This window comes from Ctenopharyngodon idella, chromosome 17 (assembly GCF_019924925.1).
Source record: "Ctenopharyngodon idella isolate HZGC_01 chromosome 17, HZGC01, whole genome shotgun sequence".
In the NCBI taxonomy this organism is placed as follows: domain Eukaryota; kingdom Metazoa; phylum Chordata; class Actinopteri; order Cypriniformes; family Xenocyprididae; genus Ctenopharyngodon; species Ctenopharyngodon idella.
Window position 1 is genome coordinate 32491357 of NC_067236.1, and position 12089 is coordinate 32503445.

Sequence of the window (12089 nt, forward strand, 5' to 3'; positions counted from 1 at the left end):
AGTGTAAAAGTATAAAAATATATACACTACTAATGATATACTGATATATAATATAATGTAAAATAAAATATATAATATAATGTTTCATCCAGGGGCGTCTCTAGACCCTTTTTACTGGGGCACGAGTAAAATATTACTGATAAATCCTTATGTGTCACTGAAGATTACCATATACTGACCTGAGAATCAACTCTGATAATATTTCAGCAATCATGTTATGTGTGCTGTTTAGAATCAGAAATAGCTATGATTCACGAAGGAATCACTCTCATGATCTAATTGGTCAAACAGGTTTGCAAATAGGTCTCAAATTTTCAACTGTGTTTGATTCATTAGGACAGCTCACACTCAAATCATTTGCAGTGGTTTCTTACACTGAAATAGTACTGGGATAAGAAAACAAAAAACAAAAAGAGTGCTGGATAAGGTGGATATTTACTTACGATTCATTGTTGGGAACAACTTGTTCTCCATCGTTTGTGATCGACGACTCAGCACTTTAGTGCTTGTAGCTTGTGAATGACTCTATTCTACAAGTAAAGACAATTTACATCCGTTTATATCCAAAACAGTATTTAAAAAATGTATCCAAATATAAGCGTTGATGGGGGTGCCCCAGTACTGATGAAAGGCTAGAAACGCCTCTGGTATCATCCAATGTGCATCTGTTTATAGTGAAGCAGAGGAGAGAGAGAAGAGAGCGTTATTGATCATGCTGAAGTTATAAGTACCAGTGAGCTGTTCTCCTCACTGCAGTTATCGACTCTCTCACACTGGATCCAGTAACGGCTGGTCGATACGGGCTAACACACTTACGGTACGGCACAGAACTGCCTAGAAGTGATCCGGTCAAGCTCTGGCCCAAACCAAACACAGGAGAGAGAGACAGGACAGAGACTGAGACAGGCCAGAGAGAAGAGAGAGACAGTCCAGAGTCAGACGGGACAGAGAGTAAAACAGGACAAAGAAAGTGAGATAGTCTAGAGAGTGAGACAGGACAAAGAGAATAAGACAGGACAGAGAGTGAGACAGGACAAAGAGAATAAGACAGGACTAAGAGAGTGAGACAGGACAAAGAAAGTGAGACAGTCTAGAGAGTGAGACAGGACAAAGTGAATAAGATGGGACAGAGAGTGAGACAGGACAGAGAGAGTGAGACAGGCCAGAGAGGAGAGAGAGACAATCCAGAGTGAGACGGGACAGAGAGTAAGACAGGGCACAGAGTGAGACAGGACAAAGAAAGTGAGACAGTCTAGAGAGTGAGACAGGACAAAGAGAATAAGACAGGACAGAGAAAGTGAGACAGTCTAGAGAGTGAGACGGGACAGAGAGTGAGACAGGACAAAGAAAGTGAGACAGTCTAGAGAGTGCGACAGGACAGAGAGAATAAGACAAGACAGAGAGAGTGAGACAGGACAAAGAGAATAAGACAGGACAGAGAGAGTGAGTCCACAAAGAAAGTGAGACAGTCTAGAGAGTGAGACGGGACAGAGAGTGAGACATGACAAAGAGAATAAGACAGGACTGAGAGAGTGAGACGGGACAAAGCGAATAAGACAGGACTGAGAGAGTGAGACAGCACAAAGAAAGTGAGACAGTCTAGAGAGTCAGACGGGACAGAGAGTGAGAGGACAAAGAGAATAAGACAGGACAGAGAGAGTGAGACGGGACAAAGAGAATAAGACAGGACAGAGAGTGAGACAGGACAGATAGTGAGATGGGACAGAGAGAGTGAGACAGTCTAGAGAGTGAGACAGGACAAAGAGAGCGAGACAGGTCAGATTGAATTGAATTGAGATAGGATAGAATAATACAGGAAAGAAAGTGAGACAGGACAGCCGACGAGGGGCAGAGACATGGTTCTCCGGTGCAGTAATGCAGTTGTCCTGCAGAGCGCAGTGACCTTTCACCCCAGCCAGCAGAACAGACGCCTCATTTCTCACATTCTTGCAATTATGTTCACGCTTGAAGCGCTTGTTCACTCTCAACACCCGCTCCACACACACACAAGACAGGACAAGCGTGAGTTCCTAAAAGAAAGTTTTCAGGCTGGAAAGTCTGAGAGAGAGAGAGAGAGAGAGAGAGAGAGAGAGAGAGAGAGAGAGAGACAGGTAACAAACTCTCTAACAACAATGCATTCTTGTGCTAGTTAGTGAAAAGCTGTCAGCTGTCTTACGCAATATTGTTATAATATACATATTTGTGTGTGTGCGTGCGTGCGGTCGTGCGTGTGTGTGTGTTTGTCTAAATTTTTTTAGGGTCAAATGTTGGAAAATGTCCTCACAACTGTAGTGAAATATGAGGACATTTGAAGAGCTGCTCACTGTTTGGAGACTCATAGATCAGTCCAGTTACGTTCTGCTTTAGATCTGATAAGTGTTTTTTTAAATTCACAATAACATTTAAAACAAATTTATTGTGAAATGCTTTATTGTGATTCATCAGTCTGCATCAGTCTTTTAATAGTAACAAAAACGGCCAGTGTTTAAATCTCTTAATTGCCTTGAATTCCCAGACAAGTCATTACAGCACAGGGTTATTATCATTAACTAAAACTAAAACTAAAACTGGAACTATAAAAACCATTTTCATAACTTCAAAATAAAATAAACATTAAATAAATTAAATCAAATAAAATATTGAAAAATGGCAAAATTTCTCATTCAAAGTACTAAAATAAAACTAAAAACGATATAGAAATATAAAAAAAAACTAATCAAATGACAAAAACACACAACAAACTTACTAAACTAACTAAAATCAAAATGAAATCAACAAAATAAATATTAAATAAATTCAAAACATAAAAAAAAATCTAATAGTATATCAATAACACTAATATGACACTAATAAATGTGCTAGACAACACTATAAATACAATATATCTAGATCTAATTCTGGAGTATTTAAGTATTATAGACATAACAGTATGATTTTCTGTAAAGCTGCTTTAAAGTTATGTGTATTGTGAAAGTAAATTGGACTTGACTTAATATCAGTCATTACAGACGAGTTCATCCGTCTCTGTCTGTGTGAAATCACTGCTAACAGACGACAGCAGCGTGTCTGTCCAGTGTTAATGAGTTAATGAAGCTGTCAGTCCATCATATATCTTTACACACATGAGTGTGTTCAGTGTCATCAGGTCAAACAGACTCTTTCTGTTCAACATCAGTTCCTCCTGCTGGAAACGGCTGAGATATTTCATTTAACTGGCTGCAGTGAGCAGGAATCTTCTGCTCTTTTCCAGTGCATTTTTTTGGAAAATAAAATATCAGTTGTGGCCCTCAGGCACTGAGACCCTACACACACACACACACACACACACACGTGAGGTTTGGGTTTTTGTGTGTTGAGTTGTTATGGCAGGTCTGGACCGACTGAGATGTCAGACTTTATTCTCTTCTGTAATGTTAAAGTTTATGCCAGAAAGAGACAGAAAGACAAAAAAGTAAAAGTTAAGCAGCACTGTAAGCACCAAAGTGACGTGGTCATTATTAAAAACTGCTGGTGACAGACAAACAAGAAGTGCAGTAAACCTCACAGACAGAGGAGAAGTGAGATGAATGAACGCAAGGGAATACCTTCCATGCCTTCTCAATTCTAGCAGCTTGATTTGTGCGCTGGCCCTTTAAACGACTCCGCTGCTGCACTGAGTGTTTTTTTGGGCTCTTGTTTTAGCATGCTGTGCCTGAGGGGGTCAGCCAAGAAGTCACCCTTAAGAGGTGATAATCCCATCACACTAGTCTCCAGCGCTGTTTTTCCCGGATGGCGTGAGCAGTTCTGCTCTCATGAGAGTCTGACCCTTGTTTCTGTGCTGGCGAGGGGTTACTGAGGCCAGCGCTGTCTAAAGCAGTGCTTCTCAACCGGTGGGTCATGACCCAAAAAAGTGTCTTGGGTCTGTTCTGATGGGACCCAGACAAAACAATGATAGATGAACATTAGAATAGCACATTTTTGTTAACTCATTGGGGGACACTCACAGCCAGACCCAACTGCTCGTTTTGCCTATTGAAGGTGTGCTTATTTCGACATGAACCTCTTCTCCTGCAGTATCCGTCCCCTCGCCCCTATTGTGTTCGTCAGACGGGCCTTACGCCCCTCCGCTCCCTAATCCCTCCCGCCTCCTCCCTCCAAACACTCAGAATGCTCGTGAAGGGCTAGCGTTTGGCGGTGTGGTCTCTCAAGCGCGTCACAGCGCCGATGCCCTACAGGTATCTCTCGAACGAGTGGGCGGACGAGAAAGAGATGCTGCCTTCCCAAGCACGGCTAACGTATTTATGCAAATCTTTTTGGGCATTATTGCAGATAAGCTCATTTTATAGTCTGATTTCCGCTCCCTCGTGTGCCATAATGAGTCGTCGAGCATGGGGGAGCGTGTCGGCGAAGAGCACCAGTCCATCCGTCCGTCTGTCCGTGTGCCCATCCTGTTTGAGGAGATGGGGATGGAGGGGTTTGACGGCGGTTAGTGCTATTAGCTCTCGTTATTGGAGGCAGCCGTCTAATAATTTCTAATTACCCTAAGGAGGTATTAGGAGTGTTAGTCAGCAAGGATAATTTCTTATTTGCACGCCTGGAGCGGTGAGCTCTCTAGAAGAACGGAGGCTAATGTGCAACAAAACAAATCAACGTGCCACGCAGGGCTGCGGGCTTCAGGGAGGAGGCCGAGATAACGCTCATTATGCATCATGATAATTCATTTAGAATGTTATCAATTTCAGAATGGAGGCTTGTACTCACGCACACATAAGCCATTAAAAAAGGATGAGGAAATGAGGCTGCTGTTCAAACTCTGCCTCCTGGTCTGTTCAGGTAGCTCCAATTACACGCTTCCCATGTTTTAAGGCTGTTGAATGTTAAATGCTGCCTCCTCTCTTCATTTCCTCTGATCCTATACACCCTTGAAATGTATTTCATAGCGAAACACGAAATAAAATGTAAGACGGGACTAAGAATTGAGTGGGTGTTTCATACCAGAGTTTGCGGCCAGTTGTGGAGAACTCAGTTGTGAACCATAACTGACCTAGGTGATCATTTTAGAGGCGAAAGAAGATGAAGACAGATATGTTTTTTTTTTCTTTTTGCACTGATGAATTGTTCACAATAATACCAGGAGCATGAATTAAGGACCTAGAGTTAATTTGACTTTCTCGCTCCTGAGACACATGTTCCCATTGGGTTTGTTCTTAGTTTTAATTGTGGCAGCACAGCAATACTCATCTTTCTCCTCATGAAGTCATATCATGCTCACTGTTTCCCTCTTTTTCTCCTTGAAAGCATCTTTCCCTGTCCCCTCAGCCTAGAATGACTTAATCTCTTGAAACAATTGGAGGAAGTTTAAGGAGAGACCGTTTAGATGTCTGAAATGAAATACCAAACAATGGCATCTCGCGATAGCAACCGATTTTCCACATTCGACATCCTCCAGTGGAAAAGCTTTAGTAGTCATAAGGGAAAACACAAGAGTAGACAAAGCACAAAACCAAACAAGACAAAAAAAACATGTTGTGTTTAGCGGTGTTGCGGGGTCAGGCCTGCATTGTGTGTTTCTCGCTGGGCCGCGGTCCTCAGACAACAGACTGTCTGCGGGAGACATCTGCGAATCCGACCTGCCGACCCTCAGAAGCGCTCTGAAGTGAGGGAATGCTGCCTTTAGCCCTCACACGGCCCGCAGGACAAACTCCAGCGCTATTAAGAAACAGAGAGAGAGACAGAACAAGAGGGAGACAGGCAGAGCCGGCCGAAGCGCGTCAGAACGGTTTTGTTTCTTCCTCAAAGGCCTTGCGGTCTGCGTTCCTCCTCAGATGCCCATGAGATCATTTTCCTTCTTTATGAGTAAAGAGCAGCTTGGTGCTGGAGAGGTTACGCTGGCCTGATGAGGAGCCACTGTTCACAGCACCTGCTGTTGGGTGGGCTGGCGTCCAAGCGCATCGTTGTGCGGTAAATGAGTCACGTTCCCCGCAGTTCCGGAGGCTAGAGCGACCTTTGGCTGGAGATCTTTGCCGTCTTGTCTCGGTTCGTCTCGTGCTTCATCGGGCCGATTACGCCTCGCTGGGGTCTCTGGGTCAGAGCGCAGTCCGCTTCCACCGACTTCGCCGCTTTCCTCGATGCGTGCAACACGTGCATTACAGTGAAGAGAGAAGCTGTTGTTTCTCTCTCTCTTTCTCGCTGCCTTTGATTTTCCTGATGGTTGAAGTCGTTGCCTCCGCTCAGGAGCTTTAGGGGAACGGCTGCATCTGCTGTTGAGGTTTTACAGGAAGAGAAAATTGAAAAATCAATAAAAAGCCAAAAAAGAGTGAGACAGAAAAAAATACACAGAGGGCGAAAAGCAAAGCAGATAACAGCTTTGAAGAAGCAGACAGACATAAGGTTGTTCATAGATTTGAGACGTGTTTTTGGACTAATTCAGGGGCAAAGGATGATGAATTCATTTAAAAACGGTAGTATAGGCACGCCACACCTACATCAGGCAACCGGTTTCCAAAATGTCTTTGTTTTGTAAAGACCAATGGAGCACTCAAGCGATGTAAGACAATGACTTATAGAAACCCCACGGATGCCAGAGTGGCTGTAATCTGAACCTGCTGCTGGGAAACATTAGTTAGGAATGAGCATCTTCCGATATGGTTTGAATGCAGAGCCGTTGAGTCCCTCGAATGAGAATAAATTAGCCACAAATTTAACCTGAATTCACCCTACTCCAATGGAATGAGTTTCTGAGTTTACCTAAAACACAAGAGACAGTCGATAGAAAACTCATCACCGACTGATTAACAGAAGTCTCTCTCTCCGTTAATGCAGTTCTGCTCATTATTTTTACATTTGTGGAAGAGTGCTTGAACACAGGGAATGTCTGTGGGAAGGACAGCGGGCCGCGGTTATTGACTTGTAAAGGAGCTGGTAGAAGTGTCTGGATAAGACGCAAGCTTCTCCTGCTCTTGTAAAGCAGTATCTGATTTCTCTGCTAGTTGGGTCCCCAGAGGGGCCGCTGGGCTGATGGGAGATCACAGCTGCTGCAGAGCAGAACGCACACGTGAACTCTGGAGGTGTTCCCTACATGGTGAACTGCGTCTCTGAACTACGTTCAGAGGACTCTTGTGATTGTGTGCGGCAGTGTGATCCGTTTGTTCACAGCATCTGAATAGATATTAATATGAATATGTGCAAATTTTCAGTCACAATCCAGTCACTGGGATGTATTGAGTTGCTACGTCTATCAATAGTTGGCAATACCCAACCCTGGACAGCGGTGCAGCAGCCCGACAGCTGCAGCCAACAGAACGCTGACTAATTTATGAGTGCAAACTGCATGTGTGCATGCGAGAGAGAATCAGAGGAAGTTTTCATTGACTCTGCGATGAGGTAGCCCAGGCCCGTGGGGGGGGCTCTTCACAGTTTGAACTTCATCAGGGGCTGCGCTTAATCAATACACTATCGGAAAAAGAATTAATTACCAAAGCAGAATAAAACAGCTGCATTTTAAACGGACGCTTCATCAATGCTTTAATCTCCTGCTTTCAGCTCAGGTGCCCTGAGGAATCGCTCTGACCGCGTGTAATGAGGAACTCAGGGACTTTATGCCCCACACACCCCTTTCTCTCTCTCACACACACTCATCCCAAACTGTATCTCCATCTGTTTAGAACCCCTCCGCCCATCCAGCGTCCGCTCTGCCGCATTCCCTTCCCACCAAATTCCAGTCTTCCCAGGGATGAGGAAGGGTATTAATGTGGAAATTTCTGCTGTAGGGCCGCTGGAGAGAGGCACACATTCCAAAAGTGAAAGGGACTGAACTGTCGCCCGTCCACAGCCCGCACCATCACCGACACCCCCCGCCCCACCCTTGAGCACTCCTCCAAACTGCATTTCAAGTAGGGTTGAGAAGGGGTTATGGGTGATGAATTGGGTTTTTAGTGAGCTCATTAGGAAGCCAAACAGAGTCAGAACGCAGCGGAACAGAGTGGGGCCGCGGCGCAGCAATCAGTTCTGCTTGCTTTGTTCTGTGCCTCCAGGACATTTGTGAGCGAAAGTTCAGGGCAGACGGCTGATGAGAGAGGCCTGCCGAACAGAGACCATGATCTGATGGTTGACTTGTTAGTGTAGAAGCTTTAATTCATCGGCCTCTTCGTGTCTCGCGTCCTAATGGCCGCGGTGTGCCCTCGTAAGCCCAGCGTCTGATGCCCGGCTCTAGCATGTGTAATAACTCCAAGGTGTCTGTCGAGTCTGTGTTTGTCTGAAGGGCAATTGAGGGTGGAGAATCTCCATAAATACAGGTTCTGTGTGCTCATGAGTAGAATCGGACCCTCTGCCTTCAGATCAGGACTTTGATTCCCTCTCTGGAGATTAAGTCTGTTCCAGCACAGCTTTGTCTTTCTCTCTGCTCGTGTTCACAGGCCATAGAAATCCTGTTTTGGTGAAAATTGATGTAATTTGCTGTAGTAATTATCTTAGTAATTAACTCTCTAATGACTGCGGTGTGAAACTCCTCCAGTGGCTCTCATGTGCGCAGTCATTATTTGCTCTCCATCGTAATACAAGCTTCAAAGTGTGATGATACTGACTGGAGAGAGAGAGAATAGACTTGGATGCACCTCAATAACCTCTGGGGCCAATTATTGTAATTTGATTTGGACGACAGGCTGCAGGAAGAGCGTGGGGTTGGTGGGCCGTGTAGCGTGTGTTGGGGTGTGTTTAGGAGCAGTTGGAGTGTGCTTGGGGTGTAATGGGTGTGGACAAAACTTCTTTTTTTCCCTCCCTCTAAAGGAAGATCTCATTGTTTCTGGACTGCAGATGCTCCCTCACACACTCACCAATATCAGTCCTTGCTCGCAGCGACAGTAAACCAGCTTTCTGCCTTGCATCCGTACATGTTTTTGCATTAGTGTTGAATTAGTTGTCCTTACAGCATAGGTTCACGTGCAGCTTCCTTTAAACCGTCTCTCGGGATGTTGTTTCCCTGTGATTGTCTTTCACACGGGCCAGAAGCTCAGAGATGCAGGAAACACTTAATGTCTCATAAACTCATCAGAGTGATTAGCAGACTAATGAAGAGGCGAGACGAGGGGCGGCGGGAATGCAGCGCTGCGATCAGACGCGGCCCCTCCAAGGCCCTGTTTATGATGTAATGAGATAATTGCCGTTACAGGTAACAGGTTAATTACACGTGTAATTACTCAAGCGCTTCATACTGGCTCTTCTGAAACACTATTGGCATGTGATTATCATCTTTAACCTCCGACTGCTGACGCTCCTTTTATTTTCTCCTGTCCGTCGTCCAGAGGTCGGTTTGTTCATGCTGAAAGGATTTTTCCTGTGATGCCTCTCGCACCCCATTTTAGTTTTCTCAGCACAGGATTTGAAGATTTTGAAATCTGTGACATTCCTGGGCGGAGGCTGACATGAATGTGTGTGTGTGTGTGTGTTATTAAGCTGCATCCTCGTACAGACGTCTAATTAAAGCGTTTTATTCCACTTCATTTACAAGCAAAAGAGAAGCTTTAGTTCTTCAGTGCAAACAACCGCACATTACATCTGCAGGAAAACTACACGGCAAGATTGACTGTGAGAGCGCAGCTGTCCGGGACAAGAGTGTTTGTGCAGATGTGTGTGTGTGTAGGTTATTCAGCACAAAACGAACCACTGCTTGTGTATGATGTGTGCTTTTTGAGTAGTGGTTGACTAGTCTATTTGTTCTGCTACTAGTCTGTGTTGAATACACTGGAAAAAATATATATTCTTATTCAACAACAATTTTCAACCGCTTTGAGTTCAATGGGGACCTATTATGCCCCTTTTACAATATGTAATATACGTCTCTGGTGTCCCTACAATGTGTCTGTGAAGTTTCAGCTCAAAATACCTCACAGATCATTAATTATATTCATATTATATTTAGTCAAATTTGCCCCTATTTGGGTGTGAGCAAAAACACGCCATTTTTGTGTGTGTCCCTTTAAATGCAAATGAGCTGCTGCTCCCGCCCCCTTTCCAGAGGAGGGCGGAGCTTTAACAGCTCACGCTTTGGTTGCTCAACAACAACAAAGCTGGAGAATCTCACGCAGCCAAAATGAGGATTGTCAGTAACGGTGTTCAGCCTTACATTGTTCAAACCAGAGTCGACACTGATGGAGAGACTCAGGAAGAAGTTACAACTTTTAGATGTTTCTGAATGGTTAGTGGATAAATTTATGTAGTTGCTGTGGAGTTGATTCAACTCATCGACTAGCACGTGTCGTCATGTTAATCTTTTGTGTAAATCCAGCATTGAATTGACCCTCGTTTGTGAAGCAGTCCGGCGTAAAATGACGGCATGTCAACAACACTCTACTACAACAACTCTTCCTCTTCTCTAAAGCTGCTCAACATGGCCTCACCCCCTTTGTTGCGTGTTCTCGGGGGCGGGGTTTATGTAAATTTTGGGGTTTGTGATGTCACTAACCCGGGAAGAAGCTCATTGTAGTCCCTACCAGCTGTTTGTTGTAGCCCTTAAACAGTGAATTCTTTAACAGAAAATATCTCCCTTTGCATTGAACTTTGAGCGTTGTAACTTTGCAGATGTTGTTTATGCTCAAAAAGCAACATTACACACTAACTAAAGCTTAAAAAGTGAAATTATAATCAACCACCCTTTAATTACTGATGAAATCAAGTTAAAATTTTGAAAACGTGAGTGGATGAGTCATTAACACAAATAAACACTGACCCACTGGCTACTTTTCTGGATGAGAGGACTAGTGAAAATGAGTATTCACATTAGGCGCAGGGTTGAGGTGTGCGGTTCAGGGTGGACGCTCTCCGTTCTGACCTCTGTGTTTGTGGGTGAGTGCAGCGGTCTGGATCACTGCTCTCCACCATGAGCACCCTCAGCTCTCTCTGTGAGGAGCAGGGACGGTCCTGTGGACGGCATCTCAGCGGGCGGCTGTAATTAGAGTCTTTAAGCTCAGCCTCTGATGGCACTGCCTCCATGTTCATGCCCCATTAGCCTGAAACAAATGTCCGAACCAAACAAATCTGTGACTGCGCCTCTCCTTAAGACAAAGAGTGGAAAATGCAAAGCGCTTCAGCTTGCTTGATTTGGCTTTTTACTCTCTTCCCATTGCAGTTGTTGTGATTACGTGTGTTATATAATCACACATCGTCAGCACAGTTTACTTCTGAACTCTCGACAGTAATGCTGCTCTGCTTTAATGTTTACAGAACATTTGACGTCATACCTACACTGTAAAAAAAACAGCTATTTCTGCCCAATTTAATCCGTAAACATTTGTTTTGTTGTTAATGTAATTATGTTCATTCAGTGATGAACATATTTTTGACTTGAATAATATTATATATTTTTAGTGTAATTTAACCAGATCTGCTGTATACATTTGTGATAATTCAGCAATAATACAAAAAGTCATATATTTTATATTCATACTAAGTATAGTTAAAATCTATTAACATATTTACTGACATATCGCTTGAAACTTACTGATATAAAAAATTATAATTAAACTTTATTTGGTGTACTACTTGTGCACAATGCACATTTCTTAATATTAAGCCTAAAATGTGTTTTAATGCCAATATTGATAAGGGTTGTATGAATTTTGAATAATATCAGTCTTTAATTGCAAGATATTTAAAGTGTACCTGAAGATTACTTGCAATAGTTACACTTTAGCACAATCAAATATACTTCAGTATATCTTTAGTTCAACACTACTTCTGCACAAATTAAGTGCAACAAGTACAAAATTAGTTGTTCTAATTTAAGTATACCAGTTTAGTGTACTAAAAGTACAATTTATTAAGTACATAAATATGTAAATGTATTTGTAGTATACTTAGCATGAAATAAATGTATTTCAAATACATTTTAGTATATTTATTTTTCACTAGGGCACTTGAGGTCGTGTTATATAGTGAACAGGGTGACATTATCCCATCATCCAGCTCTAAACGGCTCAAAGTGACTATAAGGTATTATAAACATTGGGCAGCTTTGAAACAAGTGTGTCTATTGTGAAAGACACCATACAAATAAAATTGACTTCACTAGCACAACCTCAAGTTGCTTTCATCAAATGGTTACATCGCATTATAAA

The 12089-nt window shown here is 43.2% G+C and overlaps 1 protein-coding gene across 7 annotated transcripts in view; it reads left to right on the plus strand.

Annotated features, from left to right (window-relative positions):
- The window catches only part of meis2a (Meis homeobox 2a), a 68834-nt gene that overhangs the window by 12455 nt on the left and 44290 nt on the right, over positions 1–12089 (plus strand). The gene's annotated exons all lie outside the window — the stretch shown is intronic.